Source organism: Rana temporaria, chromosome 12 (assembly GCF_905171775.1).
Source record: "Rana temporaria chromosome 12, aRanTem1.1, whole genome shotgun sequence".
NCBI classification, from domain to species: domain Eukaryota; kingdom Metazoa; phylum Chordata; class Amphibia; order Anura; family Ranidae; genus Rana; species Rana temporaria.
This window is the reverse complement of record NC_053500.1, coordinates 38,444,278-38,469,586: the sequence shown is the minus strand read 5'-3', so window position 1 is coordinate 38,469,586 and position 25,309 is coordinate 38,444,278. Positions and strand designations below refer to the sequence as shown.

At 45.5% G+C, this 25,309-nt stretch overlaps 2 protein-coding genes across 3 annotated transcripts in view; both read left to right on the top strand.

Annotated features, from left to right (window-relative positions):
- The window catches only part of LOC120919213 (NXPE family member 4-like), a 242,112-nt gene that overhangs the window by 107,413 nt on the left and 109,390 nt on the right, over positions 1-25,309 (top strand). The window lies entirely within an intron of this gene.
- The window catches only part of LOC120919212 (NXPE family member 1-like), a 193,010-nt gene that overhangs the window by 107,403 nt on the left and 60,298 nt on the right, over positions 1-25,309 (top strand). Inside the window, exon 1 of one of the 2 annotated variants that reach the window (XM_040331265.1) lies at positions 3,154-3,204. The exons of the other annotated variant lie outside the window; for it this stretch is intronic. The gene's annotated coding sequence lies outside the window, so the exon portion shown is untranslated. Of the gene's footprint in view, positions 1-3,153; positions 3,205-25,309 lie in introns of those variants that run through there. 2 annotated transcript variants of the gene reach the window in all.

Here is a 25,309-nt window from a genome sequence, read left to right as displayed (position 1 = left end):
AATCCACTCGTTCCCGGCTCACTGCTCCAACGTTGTCCTGATCTAGCGACAGGTGCGGGTGATCTCCAGCAATGAGAAGATCCAGCGACGGGTGATCTCCGGTCCAGCGATGAGAAGATCCATCCAGAGCGCAGCATCGCCGACCTCCTCTCACCGCTGGACACAGCCCAGCGAATGACGCGATGAAGCTGTGACATTTCTTATATAGGGGAGGCGGGGCCACCCATCACGTGACCCCGCACCCCCTGACGCACCCTCTGCTACGTCACTGTGGAAGCCCAGGAAGAGGGAAGACTGGGCTTACCCAGTGTCGTAGCAGAGGGTGCGTCAGAGGGTGCAGGGTCACGTGACGGGTGATCCCGCCTCCCCTATATAAGAAATGTCACAGCTTCAGCGCGTCATTCGCTGGGCTGTGTCCAGCGGTGAGAGGAGGTCGGCGATGCTGCGCTCTGGATGGATCTTCTCATCGCTGGACCGGAGATCACCCGTCGCTGGATCTTCTCATTGCTGGAGATCACCCGCACCTGTCGCTAGATCAGGACAACGTTGGAGCAGTGAGCCGGGAACGAGTGGATTATCACCGCTGGAGTTTTTTTCCTTTTTTTTTATTAATAAAGGACTTTATTCTACGGTGTGTGTGTGTGTTTTTTTTTTTACAAGAATTTACACTTCCTTCGTGAAATGGTAGGGGTACAGTGTACCCCATTACCATTTCACACAGGTGGGGGGTCAGGATCTGGGGGTCCCCTTTATTAAAGGGGTCTTCCAGATTCTGATAAGCCTCCCACCCGCATACCCCCACAACCACCCGGCAAGGGTTGTGGGGATGAGACCCTTGTCCCCATCAACATGGGGACAAGGTGCTTTGGGGGGCACCCCAAAGCACCCTCCCAATGTTGAGGGCATGTGGCCTAGTGAAGTTCAGGAGAGGGGGGGGCGCACTCTGTCCCCCCCTCTTTTCTGCGGCCGGCCAGGTCAACGTGCTCGGATAACGGGTCTGGTTATGGATATTTAGGGGGAACCTCATGTCATTTTTTTTTTTTTAATTGACGGCGGGGTTCTCCTTAATATCCATACCAGACCTAAAGGTTCTGGTTATTGAATTTGCGGGGACCTCCACGCATTTTTTTTTCTAACAGTCCGTGTCCCATTGACTACAATGGGGTTCGGAGTTCGGGTTCGGGTTCCCGAACCCGAACTTTTTTTTTAAAGTTCGGGTTCGGACCCGAACCCGAACATCCAGGTGTCCGCTCAACTCTACTCTCCTCCCCTTGCTTAGTCCTAAAGCTTAATATTTGCTCCAAAACTCAAAAAAAAATACTTTAAAATCACAAAGAATACACTCTGCTCACGTTTGAATGTAGGCCGGTCCAAATCATTTGGTGGAGGGGGGATTATAGTGTGGGGTTGTTTTTCAGGGGTTGGGCTTGGCCCCTTAGTTCCAGTAAAGGGAACTCTTAAGGCACCAGAATACAAAGACATTTTGGACAATTTCATGCTCCCAAGACTATCTCTGCACAGCCTTCCACAGATTATCTCAACTCTGCACATCCCATCCACAGACTCTCTCTCTCTACCCCTCCCCCTTCCTCCCGCCTTTCCCTTCGCAGCTCTCTCACCTCTTCATGGTGTGTAGCACACAGGTTATCTTCACAGCAATAGAATGGTACAGCCAGCTCCTTTCTGTTAAAACATTCTACTGTGCAGTTTCCTCTCTGTACAGCGTCACCTGCCATCTCAGTGTAGCACAGAGCCGAGGAGGACTTTCACAGAACTTCACTCTTCAATGAGCTGGCAGGCAGCAGGTGGGGACAAAAGATACCTCTGGAAGCCCCAGAAGAAATAACGTATGGCGTCTGGACCGAGTACACCTATTAAAAAAAAAAATGATATATATATATATATATATATATATATATATCAACAGGTGCATGGAAAGGCAGGCGTCCCAATACTTTTGGTAATATAGTGTGTATACTGTATATATATCAACAAGTGCATCAGCCAAGCTTCTAGTTCATGTGGTGGAAAGGCAGGCGTCCCAATACTTTTGGTAATAATAATTCTGCTGAAACCTTTGTGAATTTAGTACTTCTCAGACCTTGAAGCCTAAGGGGATATCCCCGAAAGCTTTTCCTGAAAAATGATATGTTAGTGTAATTAAAAAATGATCACGGACAGTACTAAAAAGTTTCTGTTAAAACTTTTGAATTCATCGGTTAGCTGAGTACTGCTCACTATTTCGCTCAAGCTAGGTTCACACCTATGCGAATTGAATGCGCGTTTCCCCGCATTCAATTCACATAGCAGGAGAATGTGACTGGCTCTCTATGGAGCCAGTTCACATATCTCCGCAGCGGGTCCGGTGCGGTGTGCCGGAAAAGTTTGCGCATTTTTGGTGCGTTTTAGGTTAGATTTCAGCCCAAAATGCGGGCTGAAATCGGACCTGAACCGGTGAACCAGCACGCACCAGACCCCTGCTGTGCGCCACATGGTGCGACAGTGTGAACCCGGCCTCAATGTTAATTAATTCTTCCACCATAACTTGTGAAGGCATCGTTACCTACTCTTAATGCCTTCACAGGCTCTTTGCATTTATTTTTTTGGATTCTTATTCTTTGAAAAAAAAATTAAAATTAAAATTAGTTTAAAAACGCTATTTTTTTTTTTAAAATAAGCTAAGAACGATAAGTGTCGGTTCACACTGGGGCGACCTGTCAGGCGACTTTGGTTGCCTGGCAAGTCGCGCTCCATGCGGTGCAGTGGAACAGTTATAATGGAAGCGACTCAAGTCTCTCCGACTTAGGAAAAGGTTCCTGTACTACTTGGGGGGCAACTTCGGAGCTGCTTGCATTGACTTCTATTAAAAGAAGTCGTTTGCAAGCTACGCTGAGGTCGCGCTGCGTGGGGCATCTTCAGAGTGGGGTGACTTTGAAGCACCCCCCCCCCCCAGTGTAAATTGGCACTAAGACATCCAAAGTCTTGTTATCATGAAAAAACTTTAAATATATTCAGGGCGCTGCAGAGCAAGTCGTAAGACAAGTTATAACTTGGACAGTCAGTTTAGCATACAGCAGTAGTGTGGTTTCTGAAACCCCTCCCTAAACTTTTTTTCTTTTTCTAAATGAGTACGCTTCAAAGTTATTAGCATTGTACAAGTTCTGCCTCAAGACAGAGAACTTCGTCCATATCTGACAGCACACGGTAAGAGATTCAAGCTTGATATATTGCCCTGGAAAATTTTGTACTGTTACATTCCAAAGAGCAATCCATTATTTTGGAGATATCTATCTATCTGTCATACACATATATATATAGCGCGACCTCAGCGTAGCTTGCAAACGACTTCTTTTAATAGAAGTCAATGCAAGCAGCTCCGAAGTCGCCCCCAAGTAGTACAGGAACCTTTTCCTAAGTCGGAGAGACTTAAGTCGCTCCCATTAGAACTGTTCCACTGCACCGCATGGAGCGCGACTTGCCAGGCAACCAAAGTCGCCTGACAGGTCGCCCCAGTGTGAACCGGCACTTATCGTTTTTAGCAAACTAATTTTAATTTTTTTTTCAAAGTATAAGAATCCAAAAAAATAAATGCAAAGAGCCTGTGAAGGCAACAGGAGTAGGTAACGATGCCTTCACAAGTTATGGTGGAAGAATTAATTAACATTGAGGCCAGGCTCACACTGTCGCACTATGTGGCGCACAGCAGGGGTCTGGTGAGTGCTGGTTCACCGGTTCAGGTCCGATTTCAGCCCGAATTTTGGGCTGAAATCTAACCTAAAACGCACCAAAAATACACAATTGAAGCCCCCCCCCCAGTGTAAATTGGCACTAAGACATCCAAACCAGGGGTCAAGTCCTGGGGAAAAAAGTGTGGGAACTCCCACCCAAGATCCACTCCCCCACCAAAAGAAAAAAATGATACGCTCATATACATAATTACTAAACCGCATGTTTTTTCGATCCACTGTATCTTAGTAATCCTTTATGTTACTGGCCGCTTTCTGTATATGGATTCATCAGGTAGTGTGCGAGTATTCCGTCACTTCCTCAGCTGCTTTCTAAATCTCACGATAACTCGCGGCAGACCTCCGCAATGTCTCCTGGGAACAATGACAAAAGCTCCCAGGAGACATTGCGGCATCGAGGAAGTGACGGAATACCCGCACACTACCCAATGAATCCATATACAGGAAGCGGCCAGTAACATAAAGGATTACTAAGGTTCGCCTGCCCCTGACAGTGACTCGAGCTGGGCATCGCCGCTTAGTGAAGGATTGGCTCGGCTGCTCTAGTCCTGCAAAGGGAACTGAGTTCCTGCTGTGAAAAAAGTGCGGGAACTCCGTTCCCACGCGTTCCCGCAGGACTTGAGCCCTGATCCAAACTCTTGTTATCATGAAAAAACTTTGAATATATTCAGGACGCTGCAGAGCAAGTCGTAAGACAAGTTATAACCTGAACAGTTAGTTTAGCATACAGCAGTAGTCCCTAAACCCTTTTTTTTTTAAATTTTTTTATTATTTATAAATGTAGCACTACCCCCAGTGGAGCTGCTGGATTTTTGGGCGGCGTGTTACCTTGTGGCTCCTCCGAAATTCCTAGGGGTGAATGATGCATATTGCATGTAGTAGAAGTAAAGGAATGTCCAGACAGGTGCTCTTTGCTGTGCTCTTTATTACCCAGCCGGGTAAAAACAGTAAACTTGTGGTGAGGAAAGTAAAGCTGAAGAAGAAGGGAGAATAGCAGATACAGGCGTAATGATAGGAAACAGTCCTGCTCCCAAACGTAACACTTCTCTTCACCACTCCCGCCGGAGTGGGTTTAGTGTACCCGGACAGGCCTCTCTCACTGACCTGGCAGCGGGAGTATCACTCGGACAATGATAGGAATAAGTCTCTGCCACAGACCCTCCTTGGTGAACTTGAACTTGGGAGAAAGTCTCTGCCAGAGACCCCTCTCAATGAGCCTCGGAAGATACCTCTGCCACAGGTCCCCTCTGGGTTGGATTATTGGAGATATGCCTTCTTACTGTTGCGTTACGTCTGGATCTACTTCAACTTGCCACCCAGGTACCGACCGACAGGTGATCAATCCCTCGGTGTCCAGCTACCTCGATCCCCGGTGGTTTGTCAAGGCCCCTTTGGACCGCCAGCCTCTCAATGGCGCTCCTCAGACTGACTCCCCACCGAACAGCAGTACAGCTTGGGATCTTCAGATTGGGAACCCAGTCACTCACTGGGTCCCCGTGGCTGTTCAGATGCTCCAGGTCAGCATGGCCCCGGAACCAGGAACACCACGTGGCACGCACGCCCCGGCCAGGTAGGCCATAACGCCGGGGCACCATGATGTGGCCACCCTAAAGGTGGGTGCCACACTGGACAAAGAAGACCCAGAACCAATGGCGTCTGTCCCATAAATACCCCTCCCCAGCATGCACAGCGAGGACAAACCCTCGTGATTGGCTGCTGGGAAGAGCACCCAAACCTCAACTCCACTGCTGCCACCTGCAGTACCGGGGTTGGAAGAACACCTCAGCACAGCAGAATGGGCCCACAGCACAGCCAAGCTGAGACAGGTAGCTAGATTCAGGTAGCTTTACGACGGCGTATCAGTAGATACGCCGACGTAACTCTGAATCTACGCCGTCCTAAATTTAAGCGTATTCTGGAAACCAGATACGCTTAAATTAGGCTAAGATCCGAGCGGCGTAAGTCTCCTACGCCGTCGTATCTTAGGGTGCAATATTTACGCTGGCCGCTAGGTGGCGCTTCCGTTGAGTTTGGCGTAGAATATGCAAATGACTAGATACGCCAATTCACGAACGTACGCTTGCCCGTCGCAGTAAATATACGCCATTTCCGTAAGAGGTACGCCGGCGTAAAGATAAAGCTGCCCCCTAGATGGCCTTGTCAATGTTAAGTATGGCTGTCATTCCCGCGTCGAAATTTTAAATTTTGACGTCGTTTGCGTAAGTCGTCCGTGAATGGGGCTGGACGTAATTTACGTTCACGTCGAAACCAATACGTCCTTGCGGCGTACTTTGGAGCAATGAACACTGGGATATGTACACGGACGGCGCATGCGCCGTTCGTAAAAGACGTCAATCACGTCAGGTCACCACCCATTTGCATAAAAAACGCCCCCCCTCATACTCATTTGAATTAGGCGCGCTTACGCCGGCCCCATTTACGCCACCGTAACTTAGGAGGCAAGTGCTTTGTGAATACAGCACTTGCCTCTCTGATTTACCGCGGCGTAGCATAAATACGATACGCTACGCCGCCGTACAAATGCGCCGCCCTACCTGAATCTAGCTAAGAGACCGCAATTTGCTACTAACAATCAGGATCAGAGTTTAACTACACTCGGATCTGCTCTTAAATTTAGATAGCACCGGTACCGTATAGTACATAGGCGCTACATAAACATTTCTGTATGTGTAGAAGAGCAATAAATCAAGTCAGGAGAAAATGAAATGGAAAATGAATAAAGTATTTAGCAAGCTTACTAGAGTGATTGATAGTAGGGGAAGAGGGCGCTAGTAAAAATGTGTTAATACCTAGATTAGGACACCCTCAGGACGAGGGTCCCCTGATGACGTGGTAACCCACAAAACAATTGTCGGAAGCTAGTCTGACATCTCAGCATACCAGCTGATTCCGCGCTGACACTGCACAACAACCAACGCGCCTTCCCTACGCAGCAACCCACGAGAACCAGTCGGGGTACTGACAAGACGCATGCAGTCCTAGTGCCGGGCAGGCACCTTCCAAGTAAGGGGCCAATCAGCGTTTTTTATACATGTGTTTTTTTAATAAAAGTTAATGCACTATAGCTCTTTTCTGTTGGTATATTTTTTGGATGGATTCGTGGTGACTACTGGTATAAGATCTGCAGCCTGAACGGCGGTGAACAGTGTGCAGGCACTAATACCTGCTCAGCCCAGTAGACCCATTTTTCACGAAAGGGGTCCGCTGCATCTGGTAAGCCTATCTCTTGGCAAGATCACTTCGGGTGCAAATGTACTACCGTGTTTCCCCGAAAATAAGCCCGGGTCTTATATTAATTATGCCAACAAAAGACACAGTATGGCTTATTTTCGGGGTAGGTCTTACTGTGTAATATGCTGTCTTCTCTCCCCCTCTCCCTCCCTGCCTGTCAGGAATCCCCAGTGAGAACTGAGTTAAAATGCTTGTAAAATCCTACAATCCACTCTATTACAGTAGAATATAATGTACAATGTGTGTGTTCCTGTAATATAATTGTGCCAAATACCTTTGTTATAGCGCCATTCTGTGCTTCTGTGACCCGCCGGAGCTCTCTTCCCCATAATTATATTACAGAAATACACACATTGTACATTATATACTACTGTAATAGAGTGGATTATAGGATTTTACAAGCATTTTTAACTAGGGCTTATTTTTGGGGTATGTCTTATATTGCAGCCCTCCTGGAAAATAACGCTAGGTCTTATTTTAAGGGTAGGTCTTATTTTTGGGGAAACAGGGTATATGGTGGTGGCTGCAGTAGCATTCAAGAATTTTGCATGATTTGATGATCTTTTGGATTGGATTCACTTGTTGAAATAATCACATATGGACTGTTTTTTTTCTGTTTATTTCTGTCACGTACGTTTTTTTTGTCACCTATGAGACGCACTATCACATAAGTGCCTTTTGCACTTTCACTGGTCGTACCAGCGACTTTGGTGCATGTAGTATAGTGGTGTATGATCTGATATTATACACAATTTAGTAGAGATACTACATATGTATGAATTGTCCAGTCACTAGAGTGTTTAATAGTATTTTTTTCTAATTTATATCATTGGGACCCTCGTCCTGAGGGTGTCCTAATCTAGGTATTAACACATTTTTACTAGCGCCCTCTTCCCCTACTATCGATTCTATTGCACAATATATTTTTGTATATGTTTTGTCACAGAGGAGCAGCTTGTCACTTAAGTATTAATTATCCCTCACTAGTGATTAATTTTTTATATACTTAATTAAGTTTGGGGCGGAAACACACCCTTCATACATTACTAGAGTGATTCACAGAACAACCAAAGGGGCCAAAATGTATACATAATTAAAAAAGATATCACTGTATAATTTATTCATTTACTTCAGTGCCTTGAGCAGGGGTGTCAAACTTTAATTTTCTTGTGGGCCACATCAGCATTATGGTTGTATCAGCCCCCCACCCCCCTTACATCAGGTGTCAAGAGCCCCCCCCCCCCACCATCAGATGTCAAGCATCCCCCCCCCCACTATCCCTTGCATCAGTGCACCCCCTTGGACAGAGAAGTGCAGAAGTTCTGTCCTCTCTGCTGCTGACTGCTGAGACCAGGTAGTGGAAGAGACGAGGGGGGGTGAGGGCCACATGAAATGACCCGGAGGGCCGGATTCGGCCCGCGGGCCTTGTGTTTGACACCTGTGGCTTAGAGTATATCTAAAAACTTGATAAAGTGAGGAAGGTTTAAAGTGTGTGGAAAACCAAAAGCTTTTTTTAAATGATTTTTGAGTAAAAATAAAAAAAGGTTAAAGCCCTATCAAGTTTTTTTTTTTGCAATCTGTGTCCCTCTGGGGAGCTTCACCTCCACTTGCTGCCCTATATATGCAACAGAAAATGAAAAGAGATCTCTACAAAATTATACTGATTAAAATGTTTGCGTTCAATTAATCGATTTTCTTTTAATTCGACTAATTTCGATTAATTACAACGCATACATTTTTCAGATCACCACCGTATATAGTCCCCACTGTAATATCCACAGACATCTCCCCCACTGTAATATCCACAGACATCTCCCCCACTGTAATATCCACAGACATCTCCCCACTGTAATATCCACAGACATCTCCCCCACTGTAATATCCACAGACATCTCCCCCACTGTAATATCCACAGACATCTCCCCACTGTAATATCCACAGACATCTCCCCCACTGTAATATCCACAAACATCCCCCCCACTGTAATATCCACAGACATCTCCCCCACTGAAATATCCACAGACATCTCCCCCACGGTAATATCCACAGACATCTCCCCACGGTAATATCCACAGACATCTCCCCCACTGTAATATCCACAGACATCTCCCCCACTGTAATATCCACAGACATCTCCCCCACTGTAATTTTCACAGACATCTCCCTACTGTAATATCCACAGACATCTCCCCCACTGTAATATCCACAGACATCTCCCCACTGTAATATCCACAGACATCTCCCCACTGTAATATCCACAGACATCTCCCCACTGTAATATCCACAGACATCTCCCCCACTGTAATATCCACAGACATCTCCCCCATTGTAATATCCACAGACATCACCCCCACTGTAATATCCACAGACATCTCCCTCCCTGTAATATCCACAGACATATCCCCCACTGTAATATCCAGAGACATCTCCCCACTGTAATCCACAGACATCTCCTCCACTGTATAGGAAGATTAGTGCTTGCTTAGTCTTACCAAATAAGCCGGCCGAACACGAGCGGTTGAGGCCGGGTGATGACGTCAGCGTGCGGCTCTAGGCTCACCTAGGCCGCCTTTCCTATGGCCGTGACAGCAGCAGAGCTCACTTGGTGTGCCGATCTGCACAATGTGACCCGTTCGGATCACGGATCATTTACGATCCGTTGCACCACTAGTACCAATCAAAAGAATTTTAAAAATTAACGATTAATAGAGGAATTAATCTTTAATTTCCACAGCCCTACAAAATTAGCTGATTTACCATCGGAGAATTCTGTCATAAGAAGTGGTGTTTTCATTGGTATTTCCCTCACCTTTTGCTCTGACGACAGTTCCAAATGTTTGGATTTTTCCCTCACTTTTTTGTCTCATTGATAATGGTCACAAGGACAAAAGGAGGAATCTCCCCAGTGGGGACACAGACAGCAATAAAATATTCTATAAAAAAAATAAAAATGCCATCCAAAACTAAAATTAGAGTGTAAGCTCCTCTGGTCCAAAGACTGACCTAAGTGTCTCAGTGTTCTCTGTACAGTATTGATTAATACAATGCTAACAGTATAGTATATACTGTATGTTGTATATTAGCACTGTATATAGTATATAGTCTGAGCAGGGGAACGGGCAGAATTTAAGGACCCTTAAGGCCACATACACACGACGGGACATGTCCGATGAAAACGGTCCGCGGACCATTTTCATCGGACATGTCCGCTGGCGGATTTTGGTCTGATGGCTGTACACACCATCAGACCAAATTTCCCGCGGACAGCAAACGCGGTGACATGGCCGCGCCGTCGCCGCGGCGACGTGCGCGACCCAGGAAGGTCAATGCTTCCACGCATGCGTCGAATCACTTTGACGCATGCGAGGGCTTTCGGCCGAGTGGACATGTCCGGTGAGTCGTACAGACGACCGAACATGTCCGACGGACAGGCTTCCAGCGGACATGTTTCTTAGCATGCTAAGAAACATTTGTCCGCTGGAAACCTGTCCGATCCACCGGAAAATTGTCCGGTCGGCCGTACAGACGACCGAACATGTCTGCTGAAACTGGTCCGCAGACCAGTTTCAGCAGACATGTTCGGTCGTGCGTACGAGGCCTAAGGCTGATTCTTTTGGTTTTTCAATCGAGTGGTGTCGTGGTAGAGGCGCTAACGTGGTCACCCACTGATTGAATTTTGGCTGGCCAACTTAACCGGTTAACGACGCTCCTGCACACATACGTCAGCAGAATGGCACGGCTGGGCAGAGTAACCTATATTTACGTCACTTTAAAATTCCCGCCGTGCGCGCGCACCCCCAGTGGCGCTTGCCCCGTCATCACGCGTGCACCCCTGCTGCAAGCTTCCGTGACCATGCCCGCAGGAACCGCGGACTCAATGTCTGCCGGTGTACTGCAATCGGGTCACAGAGCTGCAGAACGGGGAGAGGCAAATGTAAACAAGCATCTCCCCGTTCTGCCTAGTGACACTGTCACTGATCGTCTGCTCCCTCTCAGCGATCAGTGACGTGTCACTCGTAGCCACGCCCCTTAACAGTTAGAATCACTCCCTAGGACACACTTAACCCCTTCCTATCCCCCTTGTGGTTAACCTCTTCACTGCCAGTCACATTTATACAGTAATCAGTGCCTATTTATAGCACCGATCGCTGTATAAATGTGAATGGTCCCAAAATAGCCCCAAAAGTGTCCGATGTATCCGCCATAATGTTGCAGTCACGATAAAGATCGCAGATCGCCACCATTAGAAGTAGAAAAAAAATCCTAATAAAAATGCCATAAAACTACCCCTATTTTGTAGACGCTATAACTTTTGCGCAAACCAATGAATATACGCTTATTGCTTATGTAGAAGAATACATATCGGCCTAAACTGTGGAAAAATTTTGTTTTTTTATGGATTTTTGAGGAATATTTATTACAGCAAAAAGTAAAAAATAGATTTTTTTTTCAAAATTGTCGCTTTTATTTCTGTTTATAGCGCAAAAGATAAAAAACGCAGAGGTGATCAAATACCACCAAAAGAAATCTCTATTTGTGGGGGAGCCACGTCGCACGACCACGCAATTGTCAGTTAAAGTGACGCAGTGCCGAATCGCATTTGCTGCCCTCTCAAAATAACTCAACATACAACCATTAATGTCCAAACCCCTGGCAACAAAAGTGAGTACACCCCTAAGTAAAAATGTCCAAATTGGGCCCAAAGTGTCAATATTTTGTGTGGCCACCATTATTTTCCAGCGCTGCCTTAACCCTCTTGGGCATGGAGTTCACCAGAGCTTCACAGGTTGCCACTGGAGTCCTCTTCCACGTCTCCATGAGGACATCACAGAGCTGGTGGATGTTAGAGACCTTGCACTCCTCCACCTTCCGTTTGAGGATGCCCCACGTGCTCAATAGAAGACATGCTTGGCCAGTCCATCACCTTTACCCTCAGCTTCTTTAGCAAGGTAGTGGCCGTCTTGGAGATGGGTTTGGGGTCGTTATCATGTTAGAATATTGCTCTGTGGCCCAGTCTCCGAAGGGAGGGGATCATGCTCTGCTTCAGTATGTCACAGTACATGTTGGCATTCATGGTTCCCTCAATGAACTGTAGCCCCCCCAGTGCCGGCAGCACTCATGCAGCCCCAGACCATGACACTCCCACCACCATGCTTGACTGTAGGCAAGACACACTTGTCTTTGTACTGCTCAGTTGTTAATATCAATGCAAGCAGTGGGCTGGATCTTGGGAGAAGTTGTTCAAATGTTAAAATACCTTTGTGACAGAACCACTTGGCACCCCGACTAGGTGCTTCTTTCTGCCAAACAGTGCCTCCTGCCCTTCAGATCATTCCGAGCAGACCAAGAGCTAATACCAGCCTTTACCCCAAGCATTGTACACAGTCAAGGTGTTGAGGTAAACTCCAAAGGAAACTGTTTAATGAAAACGTACACACAATTAGGTAAGGCTGATCACATTATTGTATGCAAAGAAAACTGTATACAGGAATATAATTAACGTAACTAAGGGACAGCCAATATAAACAGTATGCTACTCCACCTCTAGTAACTAATAGCAGACAGTGATTTATTTAACATTAACTAATTAACAACTAGCCACTTAAACCAGCCTAGGTGTTAGATTTTAAATTTATTAATATTTTTATGTAATAAATGTATCTGAATCAATGCTTAAGACATGGTAGCTTTGAGGGCAAACAAGGTCAGTTACAGGATATTACATCTGTTGTATACTGCATCTATTCTTGAAGACATACGTCCAAGTGGGTGGAGATGTTACTTAAAAATACATAAGTGGGCGTTAACGCTCATCACAACCATCTTTGGAAACTAGCCAATTGTGCTTAGTTAGCTGTTAAACCTGTATAAATGTACACGTGGTGAGCATAGTGAGAAGGAACTCCAGGGTCACCCGGCCCGACGGGGGTCTCGGGGTCATCGGACTCTGCAGAGAGATGGGGGTTGGAACCCAACCTGCTAGGAGTATGAAGTATCAACCTGCATTGATGTTCTTACCAGCTGTAACGATGTAAGCATAGACTGTCTGTTTGCTGTCATATCTTTTGAAGAATAAACATCGTATAATAATGAAGGAAACCTATGTCTGTATTTTGGGAACCAAGAACGCCTGGAGAAGGAGAGTTTGAAATATCGCATGACACGTGTTAGAGGAATATGTCCCCTCTGTCTTTTGTATCTCGGTTCTATCTCTCTCTTATCTCCCCCTCTCGCCCACATTCAACACTAGGTGACCAGACTGTTCGACAGCTATGATCCTGAATAAAAAGTACTGTACAATACACATTATTACAAGTATAAGCACACAGATGAGCAGACAGAAAGAAACACTAGATGACCCAATTAACAATGGGAGAGATACAAACTTGTGTTATTCTGTCCACTAGAAAAGTCATCAGAAGGCAAACAATGTTCCAGCAGTCTGACACAGCAGAATTGATTGATCTTTATAGATCTCTTGAGGATTATGGTTGATAAATATTTATGTCCCAAATGCAGGAGCCTCTCTAATCCAGTCTGCAGGAGGGCCACTATATTCCCTCTGACCAATAACCTGTACAGGAATAGTATTACATCTTTCCATCCACTCCAGAAGGGAAGCTGTGTTGTCCTTATTCAGAGAATGAATCCAAGTTTGTCTCTCAGCATTCATTAAGTGTTTGTCCATCATTAGAGAATGATCTGCTCTCTCCATCGGCCATAATCAGTGGGTAGGAGGCTTGCCCCTAGTCCTCTCCAAAAAGGCCCTGTCCTGGTTGGTTCTGTCACAACCTTGATAGGTGGAGTTTGGAGAAGTGAGCATTCCTAGTCAGACTGTATTTGCCTGCATACTGCCTAAGGTGACTCTGTCTTGCCGAGCCTCCACATTTGAAAGAATTGAAATCCAATGAATGAAAGGGGCAAGCCAAGGAACTTTCAGGCTGGGGATGAAGGGGTAAGATGTTAGATGACCTCCAGCCAGGAATTATAGGAGCCTCTATCTGACTTGCTGTAGCTTCTAATGCACACTGTAAGAAGCTCACAGTTTGCAGTAAAATCTGAGTAAATCATTTCCTTACATGAGATAAGACACTTTAACTCTTCAAGACTTAAATGGTTGTAAACCCTTACATATATCTCAGGTGATACACAGAGATGAAACAAATCCTTCTACATAACTTGTACCTGTCCATCTGCAGCAAATTGCTAATTAATAAAGCTCTTCTGAGAGTTTAAGAAAAAAGGGTCAGAGAGCTGAAGTTACACACTGCAGAGCTCAGAGGGGAGAGTTTTGAGAGATGATTGGAGGGAAGGGTCACACCCCCTTCACACAAGAACAGAGCTGGGGCTGTCAATCTGCTGGAGGTCGCTCCCCTGTCACCATTTTTCTCTTGGTGTCAGGAAAAGTTGTCAGAAGTGATTCATGCTCATAGCACAGGCACAAAGAAGCAGACAAAAGTGACACTTGGTGCCCTTTTTTGAGACAAGTACACACTATAGAGGGATATGCTTTGTTCATTTTTAATGTCTGAGGTTTACAGTATAGCCTTCCATCCTCAATGCTCTTCCAGTATCTGCAGCTCCAGCACGTAGTTAGGGCTCAGAGTAGGTCTTCGGAGTGACATCTGTCGCCAACCCCGGTATTTAGCCTCATTGGGGATGCTGTGTCTTCGAAGGGATTTATCTCTCAATGCTATGCCATCCTCTTACAGAACGTCTTGGGGCAGCATCCCATACGGGTGAGGGAAAGATGGGAGAGGGACGTGAGCCAAATGGATGGAGAGCAGTGGGAAGAGATATTTCAGGAGGTGAGCGTTTGTTCACTGAATGTGTCCCAGCGGCTCACTCAATTATACATCATCTTGAGGGTATACTATACACCACAAAGATTGCAGTTAATGGGGTTGCAGACTGAGGACACTTGCCCCAGATGTAAGCGTGACCATGGGGATCTTATTCACCTCCTGTGGCGATGCTCCAAACTACATAAATATTGGGCCGAGGTGGTGAGTACTGTCAACTTGGTGTTCAGGGTATCTATACCTGTGGACCCCATGGTATGCCTATTGGGTGTCCTGGAGGAGTTTGAGATGGAGGTGTACACCAGGGAGGCTGTTCATAGAGTGCTATTTCAGACCAGAAAGTTGATTATGGTCTACTGGAAATCAGAGAACCCTCTGACCTCGGGGGAATGGATTGGTAAGATAGGAGATATGTTACGTATGGAGAAACGTATATACCAACACGGGGAGTACACGGAAATATGAGAATCTTTGGGCTCCGTGGCTGGATACGCCGGGGCTTGCCCCGGTGGACCTGGTCATGGACAGGTTGTTGGGACTGAATGCAGGGTGATTAACTCAGTATAGAAATTTGAGGGTAGTAGAAGTGGTGACACTGTAGTAACAATAACACTGTTGTATTATGGTTCTGATGGCAGTTTGTATGGTCAAATGTTGATCAATGTATCGCTGTCTATAGCTGTATACCACCTTTTCATCAATAAAAAAACTTTTGTTGGATTAAAAAAAGGTAATACAGGAGTCTAGCTTTAACTTTGCTTTGTTTTTATCATCTTTTGCATATTAATAAAGACTTGACTATTTCAACTTTATATTACAGTGGGTTGAGCTGCTCCCAGTATGAAGGTTTATTTTTTGATGTACATGCAGAGCTTTTTTTTTTTTCAGAAAATAGGTGCAGGAACTCAACCTCGACCCCATTCAGATTTCACAAACAGTAGAAGGGTCCTAAAAGTGCATTAAATACCAGGATTGCATTACATACAGCGTGCAGAGTTCAGGGGGTTACACACAGAGTGCAGAGCTGTCACTTGTAAACACAGAAACCAGACTTTGTTGTTTACAAGTGATTGTGGTGAGCAGACACCAACGGGTCTGAGCCAGAGGTGGTGGAACTGAGTTCCCCCAAGTTCCCCCTGAAAAAAAGCCCTGTGTACATGTTTGCATTTTTCAGCTTTCAGAAGCATGATATTTACAACAAATTATCTGAAACATACAACTATGTGAACTTTCTTCTAGATATGTTTTTTATGACCAGCAATGAAATGTAAAAGTATATTACACACAGTAAAAACATAAAAGAAAAAAGATTCTCCTTTTATAATGTTTGCTGACAGTCTATGTCAAGTTTACATGGATAATAACTTACAGTAGTTAATGTATAATTTTGGAGCAATAAACTGGGTCAGTCTAAATTATAACCATAATATAACTCCCAAACGCCTCTGCGTCAAAGAAGATGTGAAAAATTTGAAAAATATTACAGTATTCTTTTTTTCTTAGCGTAATCTCACTCCACTTGAATGGGAGAGGCAAAAAATCTACTGTGAGTACAACTGCTGGTCGCTTTTATTAATACTAAAGAAAACCCGTCTGTTTTAGTAATTCCCACCAGAGCCTACATATCAGTGGATTTGTACCCACACCCTATTATACAATACATCATTCTGGATAAAATAAAATAAAAGCATAAAATAAAAAGAATACTCCTTTTATAATGTTTGATGGCAGTCTATGTCAAGTTTACATGGATAATAACTTAGTTAATGTATAATTTTGTAGCAATAAACTGGGTCAGTCTAAATTATAACCATAATATAACTCCCAAACTCCTCTGCGTCAAAGAAGATGTGAAAAATATTACAGTATTAATTTTTCTTAGCGTAATCTCACTCCACTTGAATGGGAGAGGCAAAAATCCCCTGTGAGTACAACTACTGGTCGCGTTTATTAATACTAAAGAAAACCCGTCTGTTTTAGTAATTCCCACCAGAGCCTACATATCAGTGGATTTTTACCCACACCCTATTATACAATACATCATTCTGGATAAAATAAAATAAAAAATATATTTGTACATATCAAAACACATGGGGGTACCTTTCACGCATGAGCGCGCTTATCAATGATTGGGACCAGGTGGGGACCGCGTTCATGTGAGAATAAAACATTATGGCGGTTCCCAGGCTTAGAGATAAGCCACACAGGGCCAGATTCACAGAACAGATACGACGGCGTATCTCCTGATACACCGTCGTATCTCTTGTTCTATCTATGCGGCTGATTCATAGAATCAGTTCCGCATAGATAGCCCTAAGATCCGACAGGTGTAATTGACTTACACCGTCGGATCTTTGGATGCAGTACCTCGGTCGCCGCTGGGTGGAGTTCGCGTCGTATTCCAGCGTCGGGTATGCAAATTAGCAGTTACGGCGATCCACAAAGGTTTTTCCCGTCGTTACGTCGGCGCAAGTCTTAGTTTCCCGTCGCAAAGTTAGGGGTGCTATTAACATGGTGTAAAATTACTCCACCATGTTAAAGTATGCCCGTCGTTCCCGCGTCACTTTTGAATTATTTTTTTTCCCGGCGTAAGTATGTTACGCACGTCGCGATTCACAAACACGTCGGGCCGCCGTAAGTTCGCGCAAAGCACGTCGGGAAAATTGCGAACGGAGCATGCGCAGTACGTCCGGCGCGGGAGCGTGCCTAATTTAAATGGCACCCGCCCCATTTGAATTGGGTGGGTTTGCGCCGGACGTGTTTACGATACACCGCCGCAAGTTTACAGGTAAGTGCTTTGTGGATCGGGCACTTACACTGAAAACTTGCGGCGGTGTAACGTAAACGGGTTACGTTACACGGCCGCAATTCTACGTGAATCTGGCCCACAGTGTGCAGCAATAAAAGTACAGAGTCATTCTGCAAGAGTGCTGTCCTGTGTCACTACACACCTTTGCTTGTATGTTTCATTTAGGAGATACACCACTGAACCTATGCCCTCTCCCCCAGTCCAGCGTACCTTTGTCACCTTTCTCCCAGTGGCAGAATGGTGTCCCGCCATGCATCTAGCAAGGACCACATGCCTGCACTTAATTGACTCCTTCCACTCTCCTGTACCATGCGGTCAGGTCCATGAGATCTCCATACCACGGATTCGGTCATTGTTACTTTTTGGCAACTGATCGCTAGGGAGGGAACCAGAACACAGATCCCCTCGCTACCAGAAGACCTGTCACCTAGTCCAGGTACCACACTTCATGACTGGCTTAACAGGGGCGGTTGGTGATGGGATATTTCCGGAGTAGGCTCTCCACAGTGTGACACTTCACATTAGTATCCTCCTCATTAGAGTTCCCCCATCAGTGTCCCCATCATTAGAGGTCCCTCTATCAGTGTCCTCTTCATTAGAGGTCCCCCATCAGTGTCTCCATCATTAGAGGTCCCTCCATCAGTGTCCCCATCATTAGCGGCCCCTCCATCAGTGTCCCCATCATTAGCGCCCCCCCATCAGTGTCCCCTTCATTAGAGGTCCCTTCATCAGTGTCCCCATTATTAAAGATTCCGCTACCAATGTCTCCATCATTAGAGGTCCCTCCATCAGTGTCCCCATCATTACAGGTCCCTCCATCAGCGTTCCCCTCATTAAAGGTCCCTCCATCAGTGTCCCCTTCATTAGAGGTCCCCTCATCAGTGTCCCCATCATTAGAAGTCCCACCATCAGTGTCCTCATCATTAGAAGTCCCTCCATCAGTGTCTCCCTCATTAGAGGTCCCTTCATCAGTGTCCCCATTATTAAAGATTCTGCTACCAATGTCTCTATTATTAGAGGTCCCTCCATCAGCATTCTCCTCATTAAAGGTCCCTCCATCAGTGTCCCCTTCATTAGAGGTCCCCTCAATAGTGTCTCCATAATTAGAGTTCCCTCCATCAGTGTCCCAATCATAAGAAGTCCCTCAATCAGTGTCCTCATCATTAGAAGTCCCTCCATCAGTGTCCCCATCATTAGAGGTTCCTTCATCAGTGTCCTCATCATTAAAGGTTCCTCTAGCAGTGTCCCCATCATTTTAGGTCCCTCCATCAGTGTCCCAATCATTAGAGGTCCCTTCATCAGTGTCCTCCTCATTAAAAGTCCCTCTTTCAGTGTCCCCTTCATTAGAGGTCCCCTCATCAGTTTTCCCATCATTACAGGTCCCGCATCAGTGTCCCTATCATTAGAGGTTCCCCAATAGTGTCCCATACGTTGAATTCCCTTATGAGAGCTGGATGGGAGGCTAGGAGCCAGGACCCAGTAGCCGGAACTCTGTGGGCAGGACTTAGTGGTCAGAACTCGATGGGTGCCATTTGGTGAACTCAGGAACACATTATAGCAGCCAGGTCAGAAAGAGGACATTCGGTTAATTTCTCCTCCACTGAATGTTTGGGGCAAACCTACCATGTGGTTGGTTGTTAGATGCCATGGGGCCCTAGCAACCAACTACTAATTCTGGCAGCGGCGGGCAGGAGGCGGGACTGCAGTGGTGAATAATCATTGGCAACACTGCTCATGATGCCCGGGCCCCCTACACGTGGCTGTCCTGCCCTATGGTGGCCCTGCATGTGGTGCGCCCTATGGCCAGTCTAAGCCTGAATTATCTGATTCTTCTTTATGCACATTATACACAAATAGACACATGGTCATAAAACAGCCTTCTAACCATATATTTTAACAACAACCACACAAAACAAGTGTTTTTACTGTGTCGTTGTATCATTATTGTATATCATTATAATTCCCATTCCCAACATTAGAAACTTACATGTAACTGATGTAATGTGAACTTTTTTTTCCATGTATTTATTTATTTTTTATAACATTTTTATTAAATTTCACATTATACAAAATATTAAATACTTTGGGGCAGATCCACGTACATCGGCGCATATATAGGCCGGCGTAGCGCATCTAATTTCTGCTACGCCGGCTCAACTTAGAGAGGCAAGTACCGTATCCTCAGAGTATTTGCGCCCGACGTTGCGCCGGCGCAATGTAAATTCCTAGGCGTAAGCCGGCGTAATTCAAAGTAGGAAGGAAGTGGGCGTGTTCCATTGAAATGAGCCGTGACCCCATGCAAATGAAGGGCCGAACGAACGACGCATGCGCCGTGACGCTGACTATGTTCAGCGCCTCTCTGCGCATGCTCAGAACTAGGCCCGGCGTAATCAGTGAGATATGAACTAGGCCCGGCGTAATCAGTGAGATACGCCCAGGGCATAAATACGCCCAGACATGCGCCCGTCCAGTGCAAAAGTACATCCGCTTGTTTCCCCCCCTGAAGCAAGGTACTTTTGTTGTTTTCTTTGCAGCTGATTGTTTTTGAGCCATGTCTGCTCCAGCAGCTCAAAAGAAGAGGAAATTAAATTATTCCCCACAGGAGAAGGCGGTCATTATCAGGGCCATGGCCGAGTATGATATTTATCTCCATGGGGCAGAGAGTGCCAACACCACCCAGGCCAGGAGGAAGGAGATCATGGCGCAGATTGAAAGCAGATGTCAATGCTTTGGGGAGTGAGGTCAGGACCCCCAATGACATTTTAAAAAAAATCAATGACCTGCGTCGCCTGGTGAAAGGTAAGCTGGCCAGCATGAGCGCTCATGCCAGGGGCATTGGAGGGGGAACAGCAACTACCCTGACCTTGACTGCTGAGGAGAAGGTGGTTGCCCAGTGCCTCCACAGACATCAAGTGGAGGGAGTCGAGGGCTTTGACTCCGTTGAGGATGCCTTGAGGACAGGTAAGTGTGTTTTATCTCCTATCTGGTGTGTAGCATGTGTGGGGGTGGAAGGGAACATGTGACAAGTGTGTGGATCCTCCAACATGTGAATGTTTTGTGTCATCCACAGATGTGCAGGAGGGTGCTGGGCCATCTAGCCAGTCCACACCATCCCCCGGACATCTGTCTGAGGCAGACCCCCTGGCAAGCCAGGAGTCCTCAGTGAAAGGGAGTGGCCACACCTCTCCTCAGGAGGTGGTTGAGGAGGAGGAGGTGACCAGTGGGAATGAGGTCAGGCTCCATTTTGAGAAGTCTTCCCCTGTGGCTGGGACCAGTCAGCCCACCATCACGGGGGGCCCCTCCACCAACAGGGCTTCCCCCCAAGGGTCTCCCCTTCTCCACTGCCCCAAGCCACTTCTTGACCCAGGAAGGTGTATAGGAAGACAAGGGGGGTGTCTGACATTCTTCCTGAACACCTGAAGAGGAACCAGGCCCGCCAGACCCAGCCATGACTAAGCACTGACTGTAAGTGCGAAACGCGTCAGCCATACTGTATCTTGTTGGTTTGCAGTGACTGTTTGTGCAGTTGAAAAATAAAAAAGACAACTTTTCTAAGTGATTTTGGAGTGCGGCTGTCCAGTTCTCGTCCATTTATTTGAGGCCCGCCATCTGGGTGAGGTTGCCATGAATATCAACCACATGGCACAAAGCATGGCCTCCCTGAAGGAAGCTGTGCAGGATGTGGGCTGCAATTCATCAGCTGTGGTCACCTGCGGTCACCTGCCTGGCTGATCAGCAGGCCTGGGTGATGAGGTCCACGCCCTGACAGAGGCTGTCAGGGACAACACAGCAGCCATCCAGGCGGGGGTGAGGCTGCAGGTGGACATAAATGCGGTCCTCAACCGCATCGCCCTGGCGTGGAGAGACCAGGGGATGCTCCTCCTCCTTCCCCCCCCCATGAGTCTCCCATGAGGAGCCGGGGCCGTGGCCGCAGCAGGCGTGGGGCACGTCAGCGCCGTTAATTTTTTTTGTATTTTTTCTGATCTATTTTTTGTATATACTCAGGTTATGAGTTTTATTATTTTTTTTAGCCCAAGCACACGGTTAGTAGTGCAGGCTACAGTGTGACTGGTGTTTGAATGTGGGGGTGACATTCCTGCCGGAAAAGGGGTGTCACCCTTGGTCATCGGGGAGAAGTGATCCCCAGGACCAGGGAGAAGTGATCCCCAGGTCCGTGTGAATGTGGTATGAATGGACAGCAACATAATTGGAGCCTTGACGGGGCGTTGCTGCTCCCAAGTCCTGCATTGTGGACTTGGGCTAATCCAATGTGATGAGGATGTGGGGTGTGTGTGCTAGGGACCACAGTGGTGTGCATGCGTGCATTCTCCTTGTGCTATGATGAATGTGTGTGTTTAACGTGCAAAGATGCCTACTTTGAGGCATCTCCTGACTGCTCTTCCCTCAGAAGACGAGGTAGCCTCGGTCACGGGGGGAATGTCTGGTTCGGGGGTCAGGTCATCACGTATGTCAATCTCCAGGCCCTTTCTCATGGCAAAGTTGTGCAGCATGCAACATGCACCGATGATCTGGCACACAAAGTTTGGGGAATACAACAGGGTACCCCCCGACTTATCCAGGCATCGGAAACGGGACTTCAGGAGGCCAAAGGTGCGTTCCACCACTCCACGGGTACGTGTGTGTGCATCATTGTATCTTCTCTCTCCTGGGGTTTCAGGATTCCGGAATGGAGTCATGAGATGGGGCCCAAGTGCATATGCAGAGTCACCTGGAAGGAAAGAGACAGGAGAATGTTAGTCATGCATGTGCCCCTCGTGATGTCTGCATCATGGGGTCAGACAGTCATGCCTGACTCCCATGTCACTCACCAACCAGCCAGCTCTCCCCTTACACGTTCTGTTCGAATTCTGTTGGGATGGGGCTTCGATGGTATATGTAGCTGTCGTGGCTGGACCCTGGGTGTTTGGCACGGACGTGCCATATGAGGCACTGGGCATCGACTATCACCTGTACGTTGATAGAATGCCAGTGCTTCCGATTGCGGTATATGTGCTCTGTGTCACGGGGGGGGGGGGCCGTAGTGTCACATGTGTGCAATCAATGGCCCTCACGGTGCGTGGGAATTCTGCAATTCTGTAGAAATCATGCATTGCCTTCACCCGCAGATGCTCCTGGGTGGGTCTGATGATTTGGTGGGCCATGCGTCTGAGGATTGCGGGGACAACCTGGTGCACACATCTGCTAATGGAGGATTGTGCCATCTCAGCCACAACTCCACTTGTACGCTGGAACAAGCCACTGGCAAGGAAATGGAGTGTTGCCAGTACCTTGACCAGTGGCTCCACTGCTTGTGAGCGGTGTTTCTGGCTGGTGATTGTTAGATTTTAAATTCATTAATATTTTTATGAATAAATGTATCTGAGTCATTTTTGGTTTAGACATGGTAGCTTTGAGGGCAAACAAGGTCAGTTACATCTGTTGTAGGCCATATCTATTCTTAAAGTCCTATGTCAAGGATAGGGGAGGAGATGTTACTTAAATATACATAGCGAGCGTTAGAGCTCATCGCAACCTTCTTTGGAAACGAGCCAATTGTGCTTAGTTAGCTGTTAAACCTGTATAAATTTACACGTGGTAAGCATAGCAAGCTAGGAAACCTCAGGGTCATCTGACCCACGGGGGTCTCAGGGTCATCGGACTCTGCTGATGAGATGGAAGTTGGAACCCAACCTGCTAGGAGGGAAGGGACCCTCACCCAGGAGAAAGATCATAAGGGGCTCTTTCCAGCAGAGAAGATGTAACATCTATTTCCTCCTTCTGTAACTTTGTGATGCCTACCTGCCATGATGTCTGTAACAACGTAACAATGTAAGCATAAACTGTTTGCTGTCATATCGTTGGAAGAATAAAACATCGTATAATGAAGGAATTTATGTCTGAATATTTTGGAAGCAACGCCTGAAGAGGAAGAGGTTTTTGACACTTCGCATGACACATGTTAGAGGCATATGTCCACTATGTCCTCTGTTCTATCTCTGTCACCTCTTCTCTTCCCCTTGCCCCCCGGCATTTTACATTTGGCGATCGCCAGCCAGACTGGTCATTTTTTTTCCTAAAGCCTTGACAAGGGGGAAATGAAGAAATTAAGTCAAAGATGTTGTTCTTTCAAGTCTTGATGAAAAATACGACCAAAGAACCTAGAACTGTAAAAGGCGTTTGTGTTCCATCAGACGAGAGAAGGCTCAAAAACACAGGGTGAGTTTTTACGCTGTTTTGTTTTCTCACCTGTCAGAATGCTTGTAGCTTACGAGCAGAAAAAAAAAAAAAAAAAACCTTACACTGGGCTACTGAGCCACAGCTTTTGGACAGAATGTTCAAGATATCATGCAAAATCCATTGAGGACTTTTCTGGTTATGGAGAAAAATCGTAGACGTTTACGTACGTGAAGAAAGCTGCCAAATAGAAGCTTCACGTTATTTTTTTAAGGCCACCATTGTAGTCACACAGGCAGATGTACACTTTGAGTGAGCTATTAGGGATTTTTGATGTTTGAACGGTCCAAGAATACACTATACATTATACATTCCTTTCGCATACACAAAAAGGAGAAAGACATTATTTTTACGCACGCATCTTTACATTTGTTTACTTGAGGCTACTTTACAGCTTAAATAAACATTTACACTAACACGTGAGCCAAAAGGAACGGAAAAAGAACAAAAATAAGAAGGCGAGCCACGATCAAGAGAAAATTAATTCTTCAATGAATAAGATAAGGACATTATTCTTCCAAAAATAAAGCAACGTATGAAGATACAGCAACATGAAAATGCAACAAGAAAAATCACCAAAGATAGACAATGTAACAAACAAACGAAAGAAACTAAAACTAAAGAAGACAAAGTTAAAGGACATTGTTTATTGCTTGTTTTTTTAAGTGCACAGGAAAATCATTCTAAACAAGGGGTAAATATGTTTTTTATATAAGTGGTTTAACATGGGATGGTTAATCTCAAGGTTCAGAAGTATATCTCAGTAATATTCGGGAATTGAGATATATATATATATATATATATATATATATATATATATATATATATGTTTATGTGCAGGCATGTAAACAGGTAGTAGGGTAATTAATTAATTAATTAATACCAGAGTGTAAGAAGTTCTTTAATAAGGAAATTAAGTTTAATGCTGCATATATATGTTCGGGAATATTTTAGCCTAAAACAACAGAAATGTGTTATTACATGTCATTCAAAGCACAAACAGGGGCAGAAGTTTAAAGGAAAAACTATTGATTACAATTATGTAAGAACTGTATACAATTCAGTTAATGGTAAACAACAAGGTATTTAGTATTTAACAAAAATCCTACAGATTTGGTTGTAGAAAATAATAAGTTAAGGATTGAGCAATTTTTACAAAAGTTTCCAAACTTGGGTTTGGTTATTTAATTAAAAGTAGTAAATTGTTCTAAAATACTAAAGTTTACCCAGGAAAAATATTAAAATATGAAAGTTTTGTTCAATCTAAAATTAGCAAAAATTGAAGAAAAAGTATTGTTAAAAGTTTTTATAATTGACTATTTCAGATGAGAATGAGAATTTTGTTTGGAGGAATTTTCTCAGGAAATTGGCCAATTCACAGTTCATTAGGCTGGAACTAATCTGTGAAGTTTCATGAGATTTTCTCCTAAACAATGTTTTGTCATTACTATAATCAAAGTCATATT